The sequence below is a fragment of the Cyprinodon variegatus genome, unplaced genomic scaffold (genome assembly GCF_000732505.1).
Source record: "Cyprinodon variegatus isolate N-32 unplaced genomic scaffold, C_variegatus-1.0 Scaffold253, whole genome shotgun sequence".
Lineage (NCBI taxonomy): Eukaryota > Metazoa > Chordata > Actinopteri > Cyprinodontiformes > Cyprinodontidae > Cyprinodon > Cyprinodon variegatus.
Window position 1 is genome coordinate 844964 of NW_015150706.1, and position 19821 is coordinate 864784.

Below are 19821 nucleotides of genomic sequence, written 5' to 3' on the forward strand. Positions count from 1 at the left end.
GTATATATATATATATATATATATATATATATATATACGGGAGCTGCAATGGAAATTTCGTTGAATTCTGTTCAGTGACAATAAATGCTATCTATCTATCTATCTATCTATCTATCTATATAAAAAAATCGGAGGGTTGTCGGGTCAAGCCCCGGCTCCATTGTGTCCTTGGGCAAGACACTTCACTCTTGTTGCCTACTAAAGGTGGTTGGAAGGACTGGTAGCAGCCTCACTTCTGTCAGTGAGCCTCAGGTCAGCTGCTACAATGTGGTTTGCCATTGGTGGGAGTGAATGGCTGAATGACTGAATGTAGTGTAAAGCGCTTTGATCAAGTTCTCAGAATGATTATGAGACAGTGAGTAAAAATCCCAGAACTAGATAGATTTTAGCACAAACTTAGCTTGTGAAGCTTAGAGGAAGAATAATGCAGAGTTAAATCACTAGAACACCATACCTGCTGTTAAGCATGGGGGTGGGAACATTATGCTTTGGGGCTGCTTTTCTGCAAACGAGAGGAGAGGACGGCTGATGGGTGTTAAGGAAAATTCAAAGGGGCCCCACATCTTATGAATTATAGCCCCTCCTTCCATTAGTGCAAGTATTACAGAAATGTAGGAACATTGCTGAGTCTTTCAGTACGACAATGAATCCAAACACATCACTCAGACAATGAAGGAGAGGCTCTGTAAAAAGCATTTAAGGTCCTGGAGTGGCCTAGCCAGTCCTCAGACCTCAAGCCCATAGAACATTTGTGGAGCGAAATAAAGGTCCATGTTGCCTGGCAACGTTTTTTTTTTTTTTACATCAGACATAGGCTGCTTAATTCATCAAGGTGTGACAGGGGCTTTAAATGAAACGTCTGACCTTTGTTAGTGTCAATATAACAAAGTATTAATTTGAACCTTTGTTACTGATCATACACTCATTTGCCACCATAAATTGCAAAGGATTTCATTAGAAAACCTGCAGTGGTTTTCAGTTTCTGGGACTTTTGTTCTCTCTCTCATTGTGCACCTTTGATAAAGATTACAGACCTCATCCTTTTAAGTAGGAGACCTTGGAAAATTAGTGGCTAACTAAACACTTATTGGCAAAGTACAGATATGTGACCAAGAGTTATTCCCCTGCTGTGTTGAATTCCAGTCAGACTATGGCTCAGGCCTGAACACGTGGAAGACATCTCCATAGGGCCTCGCAGTCCACCAGATTTGGACACACAGAAAAAAGCTCTGACCTCTCCTTCCATGACCTCTGACATAACATTTTAAGTACTTTGACTATGGCCATATAAATTTCAGAGATGAAAGTGAATATAAAGACCATGAGCAACAGACCTAAAGACATTTAAAATAGAAAGGACCACTTGGATTGTTCCATTATTTTTTTTTTGTTTGTTTTACAAGCAACTATCCACACAGTTTGAAAAGTTCGGCTACAAGGGATAATGTGTCAGTTTTAATTTTGATAACCCAAACTTGACTCCATTAATGAACATCAGCTCTAATTATCTTTGATAGGCTGTCGATCCAATCATATGTGTGGCTCCCTTTGGCTGATGATGCTTCCAAACCCCTGTGTTGTCTCCAAGTCAGTGTTACGGTGTAGGTACCAGATCTGCTCGAGGCCCTACACCTGCCAATGACGTCACAATATGGCAACACCACTCTGACAAACTGTACTGCAGGCGTTTCTTAACAAGCAAATCTTTTCCAGAGTTTCAACTCATTACCTTATGTACGATTATTTTAAGTTTCATTGGCGATCTAAAGTAGCAGAAAGTAGAAAACAGTCATTCAGAGTCTTAAAGGAAAGTACTGCGTTCTAATAGAGTGAGCTCTGCCATTTCATAAGGTGACACAAAAAGTCTCAGTACGTTTTTGTTCTTTGTATTAGGATCTTAGGGCAGAGGATGACAATGGAACAGCTTAAAAAGGACTTTTGAGGAGATTTTAGAAAAAAAATAAAGCAGTTTACTTGTGGAAATGAACAGTTGTTGTTAACAAAGTTAACAGTAGCGTAGCTTAATATGGGTAGCTGACTGAGCTAAAATAGGCTAAACTCTTGAGGCTAACCAGCTCCTCCCTTCATACCGCAGTCTTGCAGTTACTTTGTTCACATAAACATGTATTTCTTTCAGTTTTGTTATCAACCAGGTAAAACTTCATTGGTCATTATACACACCAACACTACAGATGCTCCTGACTCGGCACATGGATGCTGCGTTATGGCTGCTGCGTCATGTTATTATCATGTTATATTGTCCGGTCAACCACAATGTTTTGCGTCATCGTGGCAACGTTCAGCCAATCATACAGTGCAACATAAGTAGCATGCGCAGGGCCCGAGCAGATATGACCACCCGAGCAGATCTGGTACCATCAAATATGTAATGGGTTATCTTTTATTTTGAACTATTCTAGCGTTTCCAACAAGGTTCCGCAAGAAAGCCAGACAGGCCAGAATCCAGGGCACAGAGCAGAGCTGACCCAGTCAGGCAAAATAACCTCCTAAATCTAAATTTCTAATAAAAATAAGAGCTGTTCATCTCTTTGAGGAAAAACAGAGTACAAAGAGGCATGAAAGGCAGACAAGGAGGAGACAGAAATGACTGTACTGCAGCCTGAAGGCAAACTAATGATGGGAGAGATCTCTGGCTTTGCTCATTTTTGTATTTCCTAATCAGTGGGAAGGGAAAATTAAAATTAAGTCCATGGAAAAACTCAAGTACAACCTGACAATCTTAGATCTGTACAAGATAAATTAAACTAGGGATACAATGAGATAAAAAAAAAATGGCCGGACATAGATATTGGTATTACTATTATGCCTGACGATCAACATTAACCCAGAGGATTTTTTCCCCAGCAACATTTATTAATTTGTATTTTTCCTTTTGTCACAGCTTTCTCAAGAAAATGAACTAGTTTCAGCAGTGGATTTAAGATGTTTGTTTGGTGAAGACTTATAATCCATAGGTTAGCATTTGAACATACAAGGAATATTACAATAAAAACTCTGATTTCGTCACTTTAGACTGATTTTTATTAAAGTCTTCACTTCCAAGCAGTTTAAAAAAAGCCCATCTAAATTTCAGCAAAGCACTTGTGGCCACATTCACACACCTCCTCAAGCTCAACAAATAATTTGTCTCAATATTTTTTTAAATATTTGTCAAATTACCAACAAATGCAGCAACAAGTAATGATGCATGAAAATAAAGATGGACTAAATTCTACATATCAATTTCACTGTCACAGCCTCTGTATTTTTTAAATGTTTTTAAATGTCTTTATAATTATTATTTTTATTTTTTCTGGCACTTTTCATGTTTTTGTACGGTGACATTGAGTGTCCAGAAAGGCGCCTTTTTAAATAAAATGTATTATTATTATTATTATTATATTCAGTCTGGGTCCAGCATCTGTAGGAAACGTAAAGAGACATTTGACTGACAGGAACCTCAATGCAGTTATTGTTAGGCCTGGTTACTTTGAGCTACTCTCTAGAAGTAACTCTAGTTTCTTAGAAGCAACCTCACTGCTGAATTCATGGCACCAGAGAGTGAATCGGGGCATGTTGAACCCTTTGTATTAGTGCTAAAAGTGACCAGCTTATTTCCTCTGAGTGGTTGTTTTTAATACTACTGTAGACACAAGAGGCAAGTAAGCTCAGATGAGGCTGAGGGCAAATCATGTCTTACTGAGGCTGGTCTACGTTTCTTTTTCTCAATACTCCATTTATGAAAACATGAAACCAAAGTGTGAAAACAGCCACAGACTCATGCAGCTCAAACAGAGAATCCCTTTCAACATTGTAAAGGACAGGAGTAAAGGTCACATCTCAAATGATTATGTGAAACCGACAGGGAAGGGATTTCCCCCAAAATGACCTTGACTATAATATTAGGGACTAGTTGGACACGGGATTTTAGACGAGAAATGTATAACCATGAAGTAAATTAAACTACCATCAGTCCAGCTCTGGGAATCACATTTGGCTTTATTAGAAACAACCGATAACCACTTATAAACGGAGACCTCCGACATCATCTGGCTAAGTCCATCTCTGCACCAGCGCTGTGCCCACACTGAGCCAGGTTCTGCTGGAGGCACCTTCCTGTTAAAAGGGAGTTTTTCCTCTCCACTGTCGCAACAAGCATGCTTAGTATGAGGGATTGCCTCCGAGTCAATGAGTCGATGCACTCAACTGGTTTTCCTTAGATAGAAAACTTTTAATGGATTTGACTGTATGATCTGGTGAACTGTAAAGTGCCTTGAGATGACATGTGTTGTGAATTGGCGCTATAGAAATAAACTGAATTGAATTGAGTTGGTTGGGCAATCTCAGCATAAATGTTTTATAATTAGGTAACAACTTTATGCAAAAAAGTGTTTTACAATGTTTCTTGCAGGCAGCAGGTCACTATGCAGCCAAAGTGAAATTAGGCTGATATGCTAATTTTTAATGTTAGTAATGAGAGCGGAAATGGGTGTTCTTAAACACATACACTTCTTTATTTGTACAAAATACATGAGAAAGTGCTAAGGACAGCGTGAACCCCCTGCTTTCAGACTCAACCATCAATAAAGTTCTCTAATCAGGTCTCTCCAAATTCAAACTTTTATAGCTTTTGAACCAAATGGAGTAATATTAAAGTTCTGGGCTCCATGTAAAGAATACACTCTCTAGTTTAAACCTGTACATTCTGATTTACTTCTAAGTGCACTGCTATGTATGTGGTATGCTTCATAAAACAGCTCTGAATGTAAAAACCAATTCCTGCCTGGATTTTCTATGTGAAAATAATGAAGAATTGTACTGCGCTTTCTGTAGACATGTGGACATGCCATGTTGACATTGAAATACTCATATGTACATGCGCTGAAAGTTCCAAAGCCGCCCCTCGGTCGCAGGTGGGTTGTTTGGAACTCAAAAAACTTTAAGAGATTAACTCAGACGCATTCTGAGCACTTGAAGGAAGGTGAAAGACTGAAAGAAACTAAAAGACGACAGCATTCTGGTTCAGAAGGATTTCCAAACAACTTGGATGGGAAATGCTTCTCCCCAAAACACAGCATAATTTCAGTGCCGGTGCATAGCCACCACTGTTCCCCGAGCCCCACCATAGCGGATCAATGTGATGTCTAACTGGGTCAGTTTGACAGTTTGGAAATGACGAGAAGATATTAAGATTGCCTCCCAAACCTGGAGTAAATATCGAAGAAATAGGAGTGGGCTTAGTTGGCAAAGAAGCAAATGAGAGAGAAGATATGGGTACAGCAGACAAAAAAAAAAAAAAAAATCCAGCTCATTAACAGTCCAGGCGAAAACCCTGCTTTACTTCTGCTTTATTACTCCTCTAGGGTTCCTACAGCATAAGGCAAGTTAAATTCAAGACTTTTTAAGACTTTTTAATGCCACTTAAAATGAAAATTTAAGACCAACTTGACAATAATCACAAGAAAAACCTGGTTGCAACAAATTTACCCCAATTTTTTATTTTAACATAAACCATTACTTTTAGATATGTTTCAAATTTTGAAAAACTTTCCATAGGAATAAAGCTAAAACCAAACAAATAACATTTTTAACAACTACTGAACTGAATTCACTAAAGCCGGGCATACACTGTGCGATTTTTTCAATCGTTGTACGGAGGTACTGCTCACACGGTACGACTAAACCCTGCGGATAGTCGTACCGTGTGAGCAGTACCTCTGTGCAATGACTGAAAAAAAAAAATACAAAATTGCACAGTGTATGCTCACTAACTGCTCACAATGTATGTTCGGCCCGACACTCTCATGCGATCTATCTGCTCACACTATACGACTAAAAACCACGTCGGACTGAGCACTGCAGTGAGATGGTGCTACTCGGACTCGTCTATCCGGAAGCCAAACAAATAGAAGGGGATTATTAAGCTCACTATAGTGAAACGTGCCGCCTTGGCAATTTGTGCAATTTTGTGCTGAAAGCCCCAAAAAGAAAAGGCGACAACATATTTAGAAAAATGACATGGCTGAGCAAACAAGGCTACTAGGGTATTTCAATTTTACAGACAGAACTACACTTCACTCATTGCATCCCCGCCATGCTGCTGTGTTCACAGAAGCATCCTTGTTTGCGCATGCGCACTGAGCGATTTGCCCACGACGGTCATGAGAAAATCAAACATGTTTGTCTGATCACCACGACGCACGATCAGGCTGAAAGTCGGCCCGATCGAAAAATTCTTGCACGACTGGAAAATCCCCCCCCGAAAATTGCAGTGTACGCCCGGCTTAACTTTGTTTTGTTCCGTACTCAATCTCTGGACTTTAATTAGTGGCATACCGGCAAACATTTTCCTGAGATTTGGTTCTACTAGCACTGTTGGTGATGAAAGAGATGCTGTGGAGGCGTTGCAGAGACTAGGGTGGAACAGAATGGAGGAATACCTGATGCTTCTCTATAACTTGTTTCACGCTTCGCACATGTGTCACCACTGCCTTGATTCCAATCATGCTTCATCTACAATCCCTGATAGTGTTTTTAGCAATGCAGAAAGCTCTTGGATGGATAGAAAATTTTTCGTTGAATTTAAAACTTCCCCATGTTGTCCAGATAAAAAGTTAGTGGCACATCACGCCGAGGTCCAATCGGGACGGAACCAATAATGATAACAGCGAGCGGTTCGGTAAATGTAAGAAAAATATTGTCAATTATTTTATTGTTTGATATGGATTACAAATAAAGTCCTATTTATGGTGTGGTAACAATTTTAAGACCTAAGAAAGACTGATTTAAGACATTTTAATACCAATTAAGGCCTTGATTTTATATTGAAGAATTCAATGCCTTTTAAGACTTTTTAAAGGAGGGTACCCTGTCCTCTTATATGTTTTATACATAAGGGGAGACTGATTTGGTGATACAGTGCCACACACATACAAGCAATCATACATCTGACATAAATAAACTTGGAATACATAAGAATTTGATGTTGCAAATAACTCTTCTTCAACAGAGTGGAAACATGCACAGACATGGTTAAAGGAGAATTAACATTATATAGTAATGAGAGCAAACTGACAGTGAGAAGTGAAACAAAAATTTAAAAACTATATAAAAATATCCTGGGTTAGGGTACTGTTTAATCTACCATCAATAGAAAGAGGTTTAAATGTTCCCACCGAGAGGAAATCTTATAAATCCTAAATAGGGCAGTAGGGTTCTCATTAGCAGACAGCATGGCCACAAATGGAGCCAATGTAAACAGGATATGACTGCCTTCTTTGGCATCAGCAAATCGAAAGCAGCTCATGACTGAAGAACGCATGAACTGTCATGAATCGTCAGTCTTTTGCTTTCCCTATCCAACATGTTTATTTTCCCCATAGTTCATTCCAAACAGAAATCTCTCTAAGCTTTTCAAACAAATACACAAAGCCATCAGATCTCAACAAAGCTCCTCCTGTTCTTTCTGTCCCCATGCTACATTAGCAGTCTTGTAGAAAAGGTCACAAAGTCTAAAACAGTGAGCCTCTAATCACAGATATTGAACTCAACATGCTGCATAAAAACACTGTTCTGCACATATTTAGCAAATGGCCTGCTTGTGTTGTATAATAAGCAGGCTCCACCCTTTAACACGTCAAAAACAAACACACTAGGCCTTCCAGGACACATTCGGCTAATGAACTGCAGTCAAGATTTAGGACTGGCCGGACCTTTGCTTCACTGTAACGACACCTTTAACTTTCAAGTCTTGTTTGAACTGCAGCCCTGTTCACGTAACGACTGGCTGAAGTGAAAGTGAAGAGTGGAAATAAAAGCAGCATGAAACTGAGGAAGCAGCTTATTTCTGCCACTGTCGCATACTGTTTTTTTTCACTACCTTCCAAGTTCATCCTTCTACCCGGTCGATTTAGAACCACAAAAACCTTTAACCATCTTTGGCAGCTCAAAAAAATATTACTCAAAGCTTTACTACTTTGAAAGTGAGACCAGAAAACTGACCGTTTCTGGGGTTTTCCCTGAATGCATGACCCTGGTTTGATTGCTGAAAACATGAAAAGAGGAACTATACTCACAGTTTATATAAGAGGAAACCATGTTTTAAGTTACAACTATTATTGGTGATGAAATGTTTCAATAATACTTTAAGGAATTCTTTTGAAATAATTTTAAAACACTATTTCGGTTAGTTTTGCTCAAACTGCACAAAAAATTACTCAGAGACATTCTCTTTCAACCATTTGCATAATATAATAATAAAAAAAACATTCCAATAAAAATCTACAGTAAAACCAACAGTACTGAAAGCATGTTTGAAATGCTTTCCTTCTCTCTTAGAGGCATAACAACATGCAGCTAATTGGCTGCAAACAGCCGTGCAAAAACACTAAAGGAAAGAATACCGACGCTATAATCTATCTGGTCAAAATTACATCTAAATTACACCTGCTGTGTTGAAAACCAATCACCTGAAGTAGATCATGTACGGAGGGAAAACGGCTTGAGCTTATATAACTGCACCTTGGTCATTACTGTGCCCACTAAGAGGATTACAACCTGTCTGGTCTCTGGAGAGGATATTGCATATGAAGGCCTATATGTGTTGCACTTATACAGTGTCGTGTGGAGGATATATGGTTACATTTTCCAAACGACTGAATTTTCATTGCTAAGTTTGCCTGGCAAAAAAAACCAAAAACACAATATAAACAAAACAAGCGATATTCTTATGCACCCTTAATACATGCAAACCTTAAAATATTTTTAGATGCATTCATATTTCGTTAAAGCTTTACGTTAAAGATTTTTCAGAAGTTAAAGCGCTAAATAATGCCACTGCATTTCTGCATTCATGTTTTTTTTTTTTTTTTTTTACACGGCAGAAAATTATCAGATTTGATCAGAGAAATGAATGCTGGAATAAAATTATCTGGAATAGTAAGGAGATTTATTTCCAGATTAAGCCCAGCCCTTAAAAAAAATTCACATCTGTGCCAGCTGGAATAAACATCAGGCTTTGACCATGCCACTGTCTCTGGTTTAATCAACTTTGCTTCATTATAGTAACAGAAATGATCAGCAATTTAAGAGGCAGCCTTGATAAGATCTTCTGTCCAATGTGAATGTATCTACGAAAATCAATAAGAAAAGCTGGAAATCATAGTATAAATTGCCTAAATGTATGCTTAAAACCAATACCTGCTAAAAAAAAAACAAAAAAAAAAACAAAAAAACATCATTCCAATTTCATGATAGAAATGTAAGGTTTCATGATTTCCATCCTTTTGAAATTCTAATTTGCTTCTGTTTCTGAAGTGTCTCTGCAGTGGCGTTACAGTCCAGTATACGCTGCTGCCTTTAGCTTCAGATTCTAATGAATGTAATGCTCAAAGTTCACCAGAACAACTACTGTCCAGATTGTGCCTAGGCCAGTGTGTTGGAACGATGAGAGCTAGAAAAATAGAACCACATCACAGAAATAATTTCTACTTCAAATATCAAGCTGCACAACTACAGGTAATATGCAAAAGGCACATAATGGAAATGATAGCCTGTGCAGATCAACAATATTGACACTGTTGATGTGCCAATTAAAGCCCATATAGGAAACAGCCTGGCTGATATTCATTTTTTTAGCAGTTTCTGTAAATACTGTGCAGAGGACTGAGTAGGATTTGTTTGTTTTTATGTTTTTAGATTTACCGTTATCGAGCTGCTATCTTCTTCCATCTTTATAACTGGCTGCGATGCTTATTGTTTTTATGCAAGCCTTGCTTTTGGCCATGCTTGAGTGCTACTGTGAGGAGGGGTACTAAAAATTCATATTGGTAAGTTGGATGAATTGTGTCCAAAACAGAGGAAGTGCTGTAGCAGTGAGACAAAGGCAAATAAAAAGGTTGAGGGGAGGGTCTACAGCCCCACAGCAGACAAAGGACGTGTTACTTCCCGCAGCAATGTATGGGTGGTTTCAAAACATCTATATAAAATCTGTCACCTTCTGAGGTAGTAGACCTAAATTACGCTTTGAACATCAACCAAAAAAAAAACAAACAAAAACAAAGGGCACAATTAATATTTTTAGATATTCAGTCTCTTTTCTACACTATTTTCTGACAAAATGTGCTCCAAATCCAGATTTACACCCCAAACCAGCAAAGTGGTTCAGTATTACACACAGCTGAGTTAATATATATCAGCCTAAGAAAGCAACTCTAAAATGAGTCAATGCATTTTACAGAAAACAAATGCTATGTGTGGTCCTTCTGGCTTTCGGCTAGAGGGGCACATCTAATTGTAATTAGCAAAAATAGTGTCTTCTATATCTCAATATTAACTGCTTGGATTCAGTATTTGGCAGGTTAACACATTTCCTCGTAACCTACATGCAAATTACTATGCCATAAACATTTTGGTCAGTTTTAAAATCAATTCAAAAATACTTTATTGATCCCACAGAGAAAACAAATGGACGATGAAATGCTCTAAAGGTTCTTAACTGATGTTAAGTTTTATTGGCTGACATGCAGATTTTTTAAAGAGCTGGGACTTCAAATCCAGATGTTTTTTAAAAGAAAACATGGCGTTTACTCTCTTGCAATAGAAATACTTTTAAATTCCAATCAGATTGCTTAAAAACAGTGCAAAGAAAAAAAAAACTAACACCCACCCAATAATATTTCACTGCTGCTGCTTACAAATGGAACATTTCCATAAATGCAGTGACATTCACTTTAATAGATGCAACACCTCTTGAATAACTACCAAAGAAACTGAAGATACAACAATTTGGTTGCCAAGGCCAATACTGGAGATCTAACCTGCAGGTTCCTATTCTGCTGTCTAAGGATAATCTAAACAAAGTAGTGGTTTATAACCAAAACAGAAAATGAAGCAATTCCGTAGTTAAACAAATGTATACATCAAAAGACGCCATTTCTTAGCTTTAAATTACGAACTAAAAAAAAATGTATTTGTGAGCTGCTTGTAGTCAGCCGTGAAGATACAAGGCGGAGCCTCTTGTACCAGTTTAATGATAAATGTTGAATGTTACAGTCAACTACACCATGCACCTGGTTTTAATCCAAAGCTGACCTAAAAGTTCCCACTTCTAAAAGACTCAAAGTGCAGAGCAGAGGGAGCTCTCCACTGCTTTATGAACGGCTGAACCTCAACACTTCATCTGCCAGGCCCACTGCCGCTAGAGCTGATAGGTACAGAAAATTAAGCTGAATGTGTTTCAGATGATGAATGCCTAAGATGAATTTAGAAACAGGAGTGTAAACAGGAGGTTTTGAAATGTAAAAGCAATGCAGTCTTTAAGACATGCACAAAATGTTTAGATATCACATAAATTGTATTAAATGTGTGTCCCTTAATTAAAATATGTAGAAATGTATTTTCACTTGTATGAACTTAATTACAAGACATGACTTATTGGTGCTCATCTATTTTTTTCTCATAAATGCCCAGCAGCCTTTTTTAACCAGTAAATAGTCTTAGACTAACTAGCTACCATTCATCCCACCCTTTAACCGCTGCTTTCAAATAGTGAAGTAGATCTACCCATTATATCAAATCACAATTATAATCAAAATATCAATATTTGGTAAGGTGATATATCATGTACTCGATGTCTGCTTGATAATAGCATGTATTTGGCAAATTGTTGTAACAGCTGGACTGGAGGGAAAGGACTGGTTTGTATGAACCTGTTTCTTAAAAGGAAATAGTAAAAACCTTTTTATTATTTGAGAAACACATTCTCAAGTGAAGTACAACACAAGTAGATTTGCTTTACAACTAATAAGAATTAAAAAAAAGTGCTCTGATAGCTTAGAGAACCACAATATACAAAAATAAACTTTTGGCTGGATTCATAGTTTTTCAAGATGGAGTTTTCGTTAATTGCCATTTGTTCCGTTTCCTCTTCTACCAGTACACTCATCTTAGAGAAAAACCCACACTCCTGTAAATATATGTTCAATGAAGTGGATAAACTGGTAAATCAACACAGGCAGAGACAACAATAATAAGACAATCTACGCTGTGTGCAGAGACAATCCTTTCACACAAATCCTTCCTCAATGCGTCTACATTTTCTACAAAGAATCAAATATGAAGGCTTTTTACTTGGCCAATATCTAAATGGTTGAGAAACTAAAACGCATTAAAGAAATTACATCCAAAGCAGCACAATAACTTACAATGACTTTGTTTTGTTAAATAATTACAATGCAAAATGTCAGATGTTCACATTACAGTGAAAAAACTAATGCAACCATTTTTGACATGACTTAATCATATTTAGTTACTTTAACACAATTGTTTTATGTCCTACCCTGCTAAAATGAAACAATTGTGTTAAAGTAACTAAATATGATTAGGTAAATGCCAAAAGTGATTGCATTATTTTTTCAGTGTACCATTAAAGTTCAGTGTTAATTTGATCCACCATTTTCCCCTTTTTAGCTTAGAAAATGTGTAAATAGCAGTGTAGCATTCATTTAAATTATTTAAATGGCTTGAAGATAATTGCTTGAAACAAAAATGCGGACTAAAGGGCTGGTTATCCTCCCGCAGCACTGTGTCGCAGTGAGCTTGTCGCAGGTATGACGCAGACATTTGCGCTATGTATATTCCATGCCACAACACAAAAGGGGAAAATCACAAACTAGCTGTGGGTCTAGACACGGCCAAGGCGGTGAGGAAATGGGGGCAAGTTTTTTCGACAATGGAGGGACACAAGGGCAAAAAAGAACAGGGATCCAGGTGGAAAAAGGGTTCTGGCGTTCTCGCGCACCTTTCTTCTAGCTGGTCCAAATTCACGAGTCGTTTTCCCCAATGGCGGTCATACAAACAAAACAAGCCGGTAGGGTACAACACACGAGACGCATAGTGTAGAGCTGATGTAGATTTGACCAATCAGACGCCTCCTGTCTGCGGTCACTTACAATTTGGGAGAGGTGCAGCAGTGTCTGGCGGAAGGGGGCTGGGACGTCTCTGCGTTCACAGCGACAGCTACGCAGACGACCTATTTTCAAAGTATAAATCAGCCTTTAGTATGTCTAAGAGATTCTTTTTGTATTTAAGCCAATTTATTCAAGATGTAAATGTGTGTTTTACCTGAAAAACATCTCAAAGCTTTATTGGTTCTGTTAGTAGAGTTGAGTATTTATATTTAAGGCTCGAAGTACACCAAGACTCAGATTTATTAGCAGAATCAAAAAGCATAAACGTAAACAAAACATCAGCTGATCGACTACTGGCCCCTTTCCCCATAAAAATAAAAATACTTTACTTTTAAAAAGACGATAACCGCAGTGGACAGAACGTGGATCATCCACTATAACAGAACCCGTCTGCAATCTTTTGATAATGTATAATTAAAACAAAATTTCGTTTTGTACACACTCTGTGTATACAAAATGACAATAAAAATGTTGTCCAAGTCTGAAAGAGTACCTTGTCGTCACAAAAAAAAAAAAAAGCTATACTAACGACCCATTTCTGCCGAAAATGAAAGAAACTGCTGCAATGAAAGCTGCCTAGCAACATGACTTGGATTAAAATATCTCAAAGTGCAATCAGCGTGCCCGGATCTAAAGAAATTGAGGAACAACGCAATTTACAAAGTTATTGACATCATTCTGTCTAATAATAGTTAAAAAAGCCATTGCTAAGGGTGAAGGACTCCAGCAAATCAGAGTAGGAGCATAATTATCCACAACCAGAGAAAGGCTGGAATATGGGGAATCTTTCCAGGAACGACCTGCTTACCAGAAAAGCTCCAGGAAAGCATTGACAACTCATCCAGGAGGTCAGAAAGTAACTCAGAGTAAACATTAAGGGCTGTAGACCTCAGTTGCCCCTTGTAACCTTGCTTGACCCAATTAAGTAATAGAAAATAATGGCCTAAAGCCCTCTAAGGTTGGAGGGCTTACCCCACCAAATGCGAAAACACATTGGATCATCCGTAGAGTGTCCACGCCCAGCTGCCGCTGTTGAACACAATCATTCTAGCCAATGAGAGTGGTTGCACCTGGCGCGCCGCGGAGTGTTCTTGAAAGCATCCCAGAGGCATGGTCAGAAGGACTCTTCCCTAAAATATGCAGCTGCTCTATATTTCAGACTTGAGGCAACAAGTCCTCGTCAATCTAGATTAGAGATGATAGTTCAGGCAGGAAATAGGTTGCCATAAGATGATACCAGAAATGAAGAAAAGCCCAGCCTGAAGGGTAAGGTGACCAGATAAAGAGCAGGCATGCGCCACTCCGTTTGTACTGGCCACTTTATTGTTCCATTTAAAGCCTGCATGTATATACTACTATACTGCGCGGTGAAGAACTCCTAGGGTGATTCGAGTCCAACCGCTCCACTCTGAAATACTCCCGGTGGAATCGGGCGCTTGGCAGAATCAGTGGCGAGGACGATGACAAACGTTTTCAGTAGTATCCCGGGGTTAGGCTGCTTAGCTTTAAGACCTCTTGACTTGCTCAAATTTTGATCTGTCGCAGAAAAACTTAGAGCAGAGTGTATGGCCAATGGTTAATGCCAACAAACAACCCCTGTTCTGAATGATTCCAAAGAAATCACTAAACAAAATAAAAGATAAAAACATCTAGATTGGCCCTTATCATAATCTAGACAAAATTCATCTAAGAGTTTGTGGTATGACCTTAAAATTGCCGAAATTTAACCTACACTGGTTATTTCTGTGTGAAACTATTTTTGAGGATTTCAAAAAAGTTAAAAAACAATCCACTAGACTTTGCTTCCAAGTTTGAATATGTTTTGCTTCCCATCCAGGAAGCTTTTTCAATTTACATGTCAGAAATAGCGTTGAGTTTGAGGCTTTATAGAGTGGACCAAAAACAAAGCCTTGTTTTGGCTTAGAAAACATGCACATTTTTGATGAGGTAAATCATTAGTGTAACAAATCCCACACTCCTTTTCAAGCATAAACTTGAAAAGTAGGCCTGGGCAAAAAATTGATTCAATGATTTAATTAGAATTTTTTTGTGGCCGGCAAATTTGAAAAAATGAAAATTTTTTTGTATAGGGCCGCAATTTTGGCTCCCCAGAGCTTCTGTAGCAGGAGTTTTACTCCCACTGGTGCAGGTCGACAAGCGAAATCATGGCGGTGAACGTGAGAAGTTACAAAGCTCGGCTAGAAGCCTAGACTGGAAGGTGATTAAAACAAACATACAAAAACATAAACTGGAAACGTTTGTGGAAGCTCGGGTAATTAGCAACACAGTTAGCATTAGCCATAAGGGTGGGACTTTTCTGATGGTAAAAAGCATACTTTATGTGGCGATTTTCTCACCATGGAATGTTTTTATTATGAATATGCTGGATTACTTTTTATCTATGGACCCTTAAGGAGAAATGGAATATAAACAACCTAAGATTGGACTTGTAATATGGCTTCAGGAAGGCTTCAAAGGTAGGAAGTCAAAGCTTTATTTTAATTCTGATTTAATACGCTGCTATATCTTTATTAATTGTGCTTTGGTGCTCACCGTGTCCAAACAATGAACTTAGTTGTTGAATTGAGGAGAATCTAAGCTTTCAAGGATGTATAAACATGTCTGTATTGGTAAAAGTTTAACATGTGTTATTTTCAAGCACGCTTCTGTACTTAATGTAGATATGCACAACGGAGCAGCGGCAATCAGGTGGATATTAAGAGGTTTTAATAAGTTAGGAGGGGGAAATCGGATATAGATCGTAATTCGAATTAAAAGCAAAAAAATCTGAAATTTCATGTTTAGGCCATATCGACCAGCCCCGTTTGAAGGGGTCATATTAGAAATAAAACTTATAATAAAGATGACAGATGCATCAATCAGGCTTTCAGGAACATAAATACCGTTTTTTAAAGGTACAACTGCCCAGCAGAGATTTTCTCTGTAAGGACTTTAACCAATATGAACATATTCAATTAAATCAAATGGAATGAACTTTAAAATTTGTGCTTATGGCCTCGGTATACATTAAGTTGTTTTGAGCCTAAAAGGGAAAAAAAATGCAAAAAAAGGAAATGCATGATTGGCATTTAAGCTTAAAAGCATAAGTCACTGACCTCTTTCTGAATTTTACTAACGAAAAAAGGGTGTTTCTTGATGCATTTACAAACCAAAAAGGAGGGAATTTCCAGGCTTATTTTTGACGCTTTTAGCAAATGCTGGGGTATAAACCTATATTCAATTTATCAACCATTATAGGAAAAAAATTAAACCCAGCGATTGAACGGCGTGTGACTATTACCGACTACAGTCGAAATCAAGCTCTTGTATTTCTAAGACAATGAAAAGAACAAATGCCCTCATTCATGCAGCTACATCTGCAGTCATCTTTGTAAAAGCCTCCTCTGGTTTACACAAGACCTTATAGTAGATGTTAATGTTCATTTTGACAGTACTAAAAAGGAAAAAAAAAATACATTTACCTCCCATTTGTCACATTAGACTGCAAGTTTTATCTAAATTTTGAGGTATATATCCATATTAATATGTGAAAGTGAAATCTGAAAGCTTTATGAAATACTAATTCACACAGATGTTTTTCATCTATTCACTTTCCTTTATAGCTTTATGTCTACAATCGGATTGATCGTTGCCTAGCCAGTCCTCTAAAAGAAAAAAAGAAAACAGACAGCTTTTGTATGAGGCAAACACACCCCCAAGATGACAGAGTCGCCAGCTCTAGGAGGATCAGGCTCCTAATTACTTCAACTAAGCAAGTTCCCTGTGTGTATCAACAAATCCTATTCCCTATTACACCAGACCTGATGGTGATTATCTCCAAAAAAAAGGGGAATTTAGTAAATAAACGGCGGCAAGATCACTGCAGACACCAACACCCATTTCAGGGTTTATGCTGCTCTGCTTTCTTTTAACCCACTGAAACCTGTTACCAAGAAATTCTCCAAATTTAACCTTTTCTTTTGTTTACATGCAACGGATAATTATAGAATTTAACCTGTAGCCGTTCATATATGAATATTAAGACGATTGCTGCTCTCTGACAACCTAAGCGTGGTCTTGTAATGTTTTAAAAGGCAATAATGAACATAGAAAACATAGCATGCTGGAGACAAAAGCCCACTGCAGCCCGTTTTGCTGCCCTCACAGCGTCTCCCCTCCCCAGCCTTTCCAGCCCGTCACTGCCTCGCTGACTGACTGCCTCTGAAAGCAGCTGCTACGCTCCGACATTTTCCTACCTGCTCCCTGAACCCTCGCTTTCAAGCAGTCCGCCACGACAGAAAAGAAAGACACTAAAGTAACTCGGTCTAGATGTCATAAACTACTCAATGTGTGTAAGGCACGTGGCGCACAACTATACAGAGCCCACGCAAACACTTAAACGTTCATTTTCGCACGCAGTTTACGTCAAGTTAGCTCGCTGTAATGTAGCCAAACGGCTAACTGGGATTTCTACTCAACATTGATCCAAAAAAACTATCAGGAAACTGCCTCGCGCTTACCTTCGACCCGGATCAGACGTTTCTACCGACTCATCCACGTCCCGCTATAACTTAAAATCCCGTAATATTAACAGTTATTTTCTAAATATTGTAGCGTTAACTGTAGCCTACGGCTGTGTGACGTTCATCGCTGCCTTTGAAAACATCGCAGCCGTTCGTCTGTCGTCCGCTCCCGAGAAAAGCCTAGCAAAACACGCAGGGGGCGCCACGATTGGACGAGAGGAGTCACGTGACCCACCCCCCGAGTCCCTACTGAGTTTATAAGACCTCCGTCTGCTGGAAAGAGCCTGGCTGGGTATGTGTCAAACGATTTTTTTAGGTGGTATTTTGTCGAAGCTGTGAGTAAGTCTCACTTTTTATAACTTTTAGTGTTCTTTGTTCGTTAGCGTTTTGCGAATTAGCGGAATGTTAAACGAATACACATTTCCCCCCCCTTTTTAATCGGGCGAATTCGTATCGAAGAGAGGGAGACAACGACAGGAATGGCCGCTTGACGTCATCTTTTCCGCTGCTGTGCCGCTATCAGTAGGAACTTTCTCGAAAGATGGCTGCTTAGGTTACACAATAGATATATTTAATAATGTTACAGCCGGATGCTTTTACTTTGGGCCCAGCGCCAACGACTGTGTGGTGCTGTTCTCGTTTAATGCCCGCCATTTCTTTGTGTGAATGAGTCAGCTTTGAACTGGTTGCGCAGTGGCATTTGCATCAGGGCGGACTCAGTGCGCATGCGTCGCAGGGCATAATGTTGCAGATCAGTCTAGAGCAGAGAGGTGGGGGAGGGGGACATACTGAGCAGGAAAAAAGCCACCAGGGTATTAATGTAGAGCTAAGAAAGCAGTGACAAAAGTAGTATTACATACTAACACACACTCGTGTTAACATTTTAATTAACAGTAATACCAAAATAATCATATTTAAAGTATTTCAGTAGACCGCATAGGGATACATACAAAAATATAAACATTTCTAGTGATCATTTGCAACAATTGAAAAGCCAGAGGTTTATTACACCTGTTACCATGCATCCAAAAGGCTGCATGGTTAGAAATGACTACAATTAGCCCACATTCATTCATAAATTCAGCCAAATTGGCATTTATGTACAATAAAACCCAGAATTTTCTCACTCCTACTTCCATCCCCAAGAGAACAACCAAAAGGCTGCATCAATGAAATCAAACCAGTTTCAACAACATATTATGTGAATGTTGGAAAAAAAAAGAGTAGGGAAGTTTATGATTAGGCTTATTTTTACTAATTTTTGAATATTTTACAGTGGAATCTGCTTATAATGGTCACGTTCATCCAGAGGCAATTGGAACACTATAAGCGGTTGATTACTATATGGGAATTTACAGTTATTTCACTTATTTTTATGCAGAATATCATCTAAATGCCATTTGTCTGGTTTTTCAATGAGCAAAATGAAATGAAATGGATAGCTTCCGCATCTACTGAATTTTATTACAGTACCATGTACGGTAAGTTTAATTACAGTGTTCTGCGCAGATATAACTGGTAGCTTGGTGCAGCTGGTGCATTTTTTTTTACAAGTCTGAAGTTTGAAACAAACATACAACAACAAAATAGAAGATAACTGCATAGGCTACAAAAAATTAAAGCTAGCTTACCTCTGTTTTGTGTTGCGGATCTGCTGCACCGCATTAAGAAATCACTTCACATATTTATTTATGGTTCCCTGGATCAGAGTGTTGTCCAACACCGAGTTCACTTCTTTTTCAAAACGATCTAAAAGGTCAAAGTTTTGGAAACCAACATGCAGGAGACCAGTCTTTAAAATGCAAACTGCATTCCTCATCTCAGCTCTGGAAGGGAATACAGTCTCCTCTTCTTCATCGTTCATTTCCGGTCATGACTCGCAAGCTAGTTCTACTTGTCCGCTTGTCAACTTTTTATGTGAGCTAGCTAGGCAGAAGCAGACGCCCAGAAAGGAATCTTGGGAGTAAAAAAATAAAATAACTAGGCTACACGTAATTTTTTTTATTATTTTGGCACGTTTACATTCATAAAATAGCCAAAAATGACACTATAAGTGCATTTCTTGATTACTATAAACGAATAATTTAAACAGCATTTGTATAGAAATGATTCTGTCCCAAGCCTTTTGAACACTATAAGCGGTTCATTACATTATCCGTGACCACTATTAGCGGATTCCACTGTATTGCCAAACCTTTTTGTATGCTCTTTGACAGAGCTCTGAAATCTATGAGTAAGTTATACATGTTTTATGTTGTAAGGGTGTAAAAGAAAAACTAAACTGTCTGCCTCTAGTCTTAAGATACCCTCAGATTTGCTGTTTGTTGGCT

General features: G+C 38.4%; 1 protein-coding gene across 2 annotated transcripts in view; it reads right to left on the reverse strand.

Moving 5' to 3' along the window:
• ankrd12 (ankyrin repeat domain 12) overlaps positions 1 to 17682 on the reverse strand; it is a 51983-nt gene extending 34301 nt beyond the window's left edge. For both annotated transcript variants that reach the window (XM_015382205.1, XM_015382204.1), the window contains exon 1: positions 17489 to 17682. The gene's annotated coding sequence lies outside the window, so the exon portion shown is untranslated. The remainder of the gene's footprint in view (positions 1 to 17488) is intronic.
• Positions 17683 to 19821: the final 2139 nt, after the last annotated feature.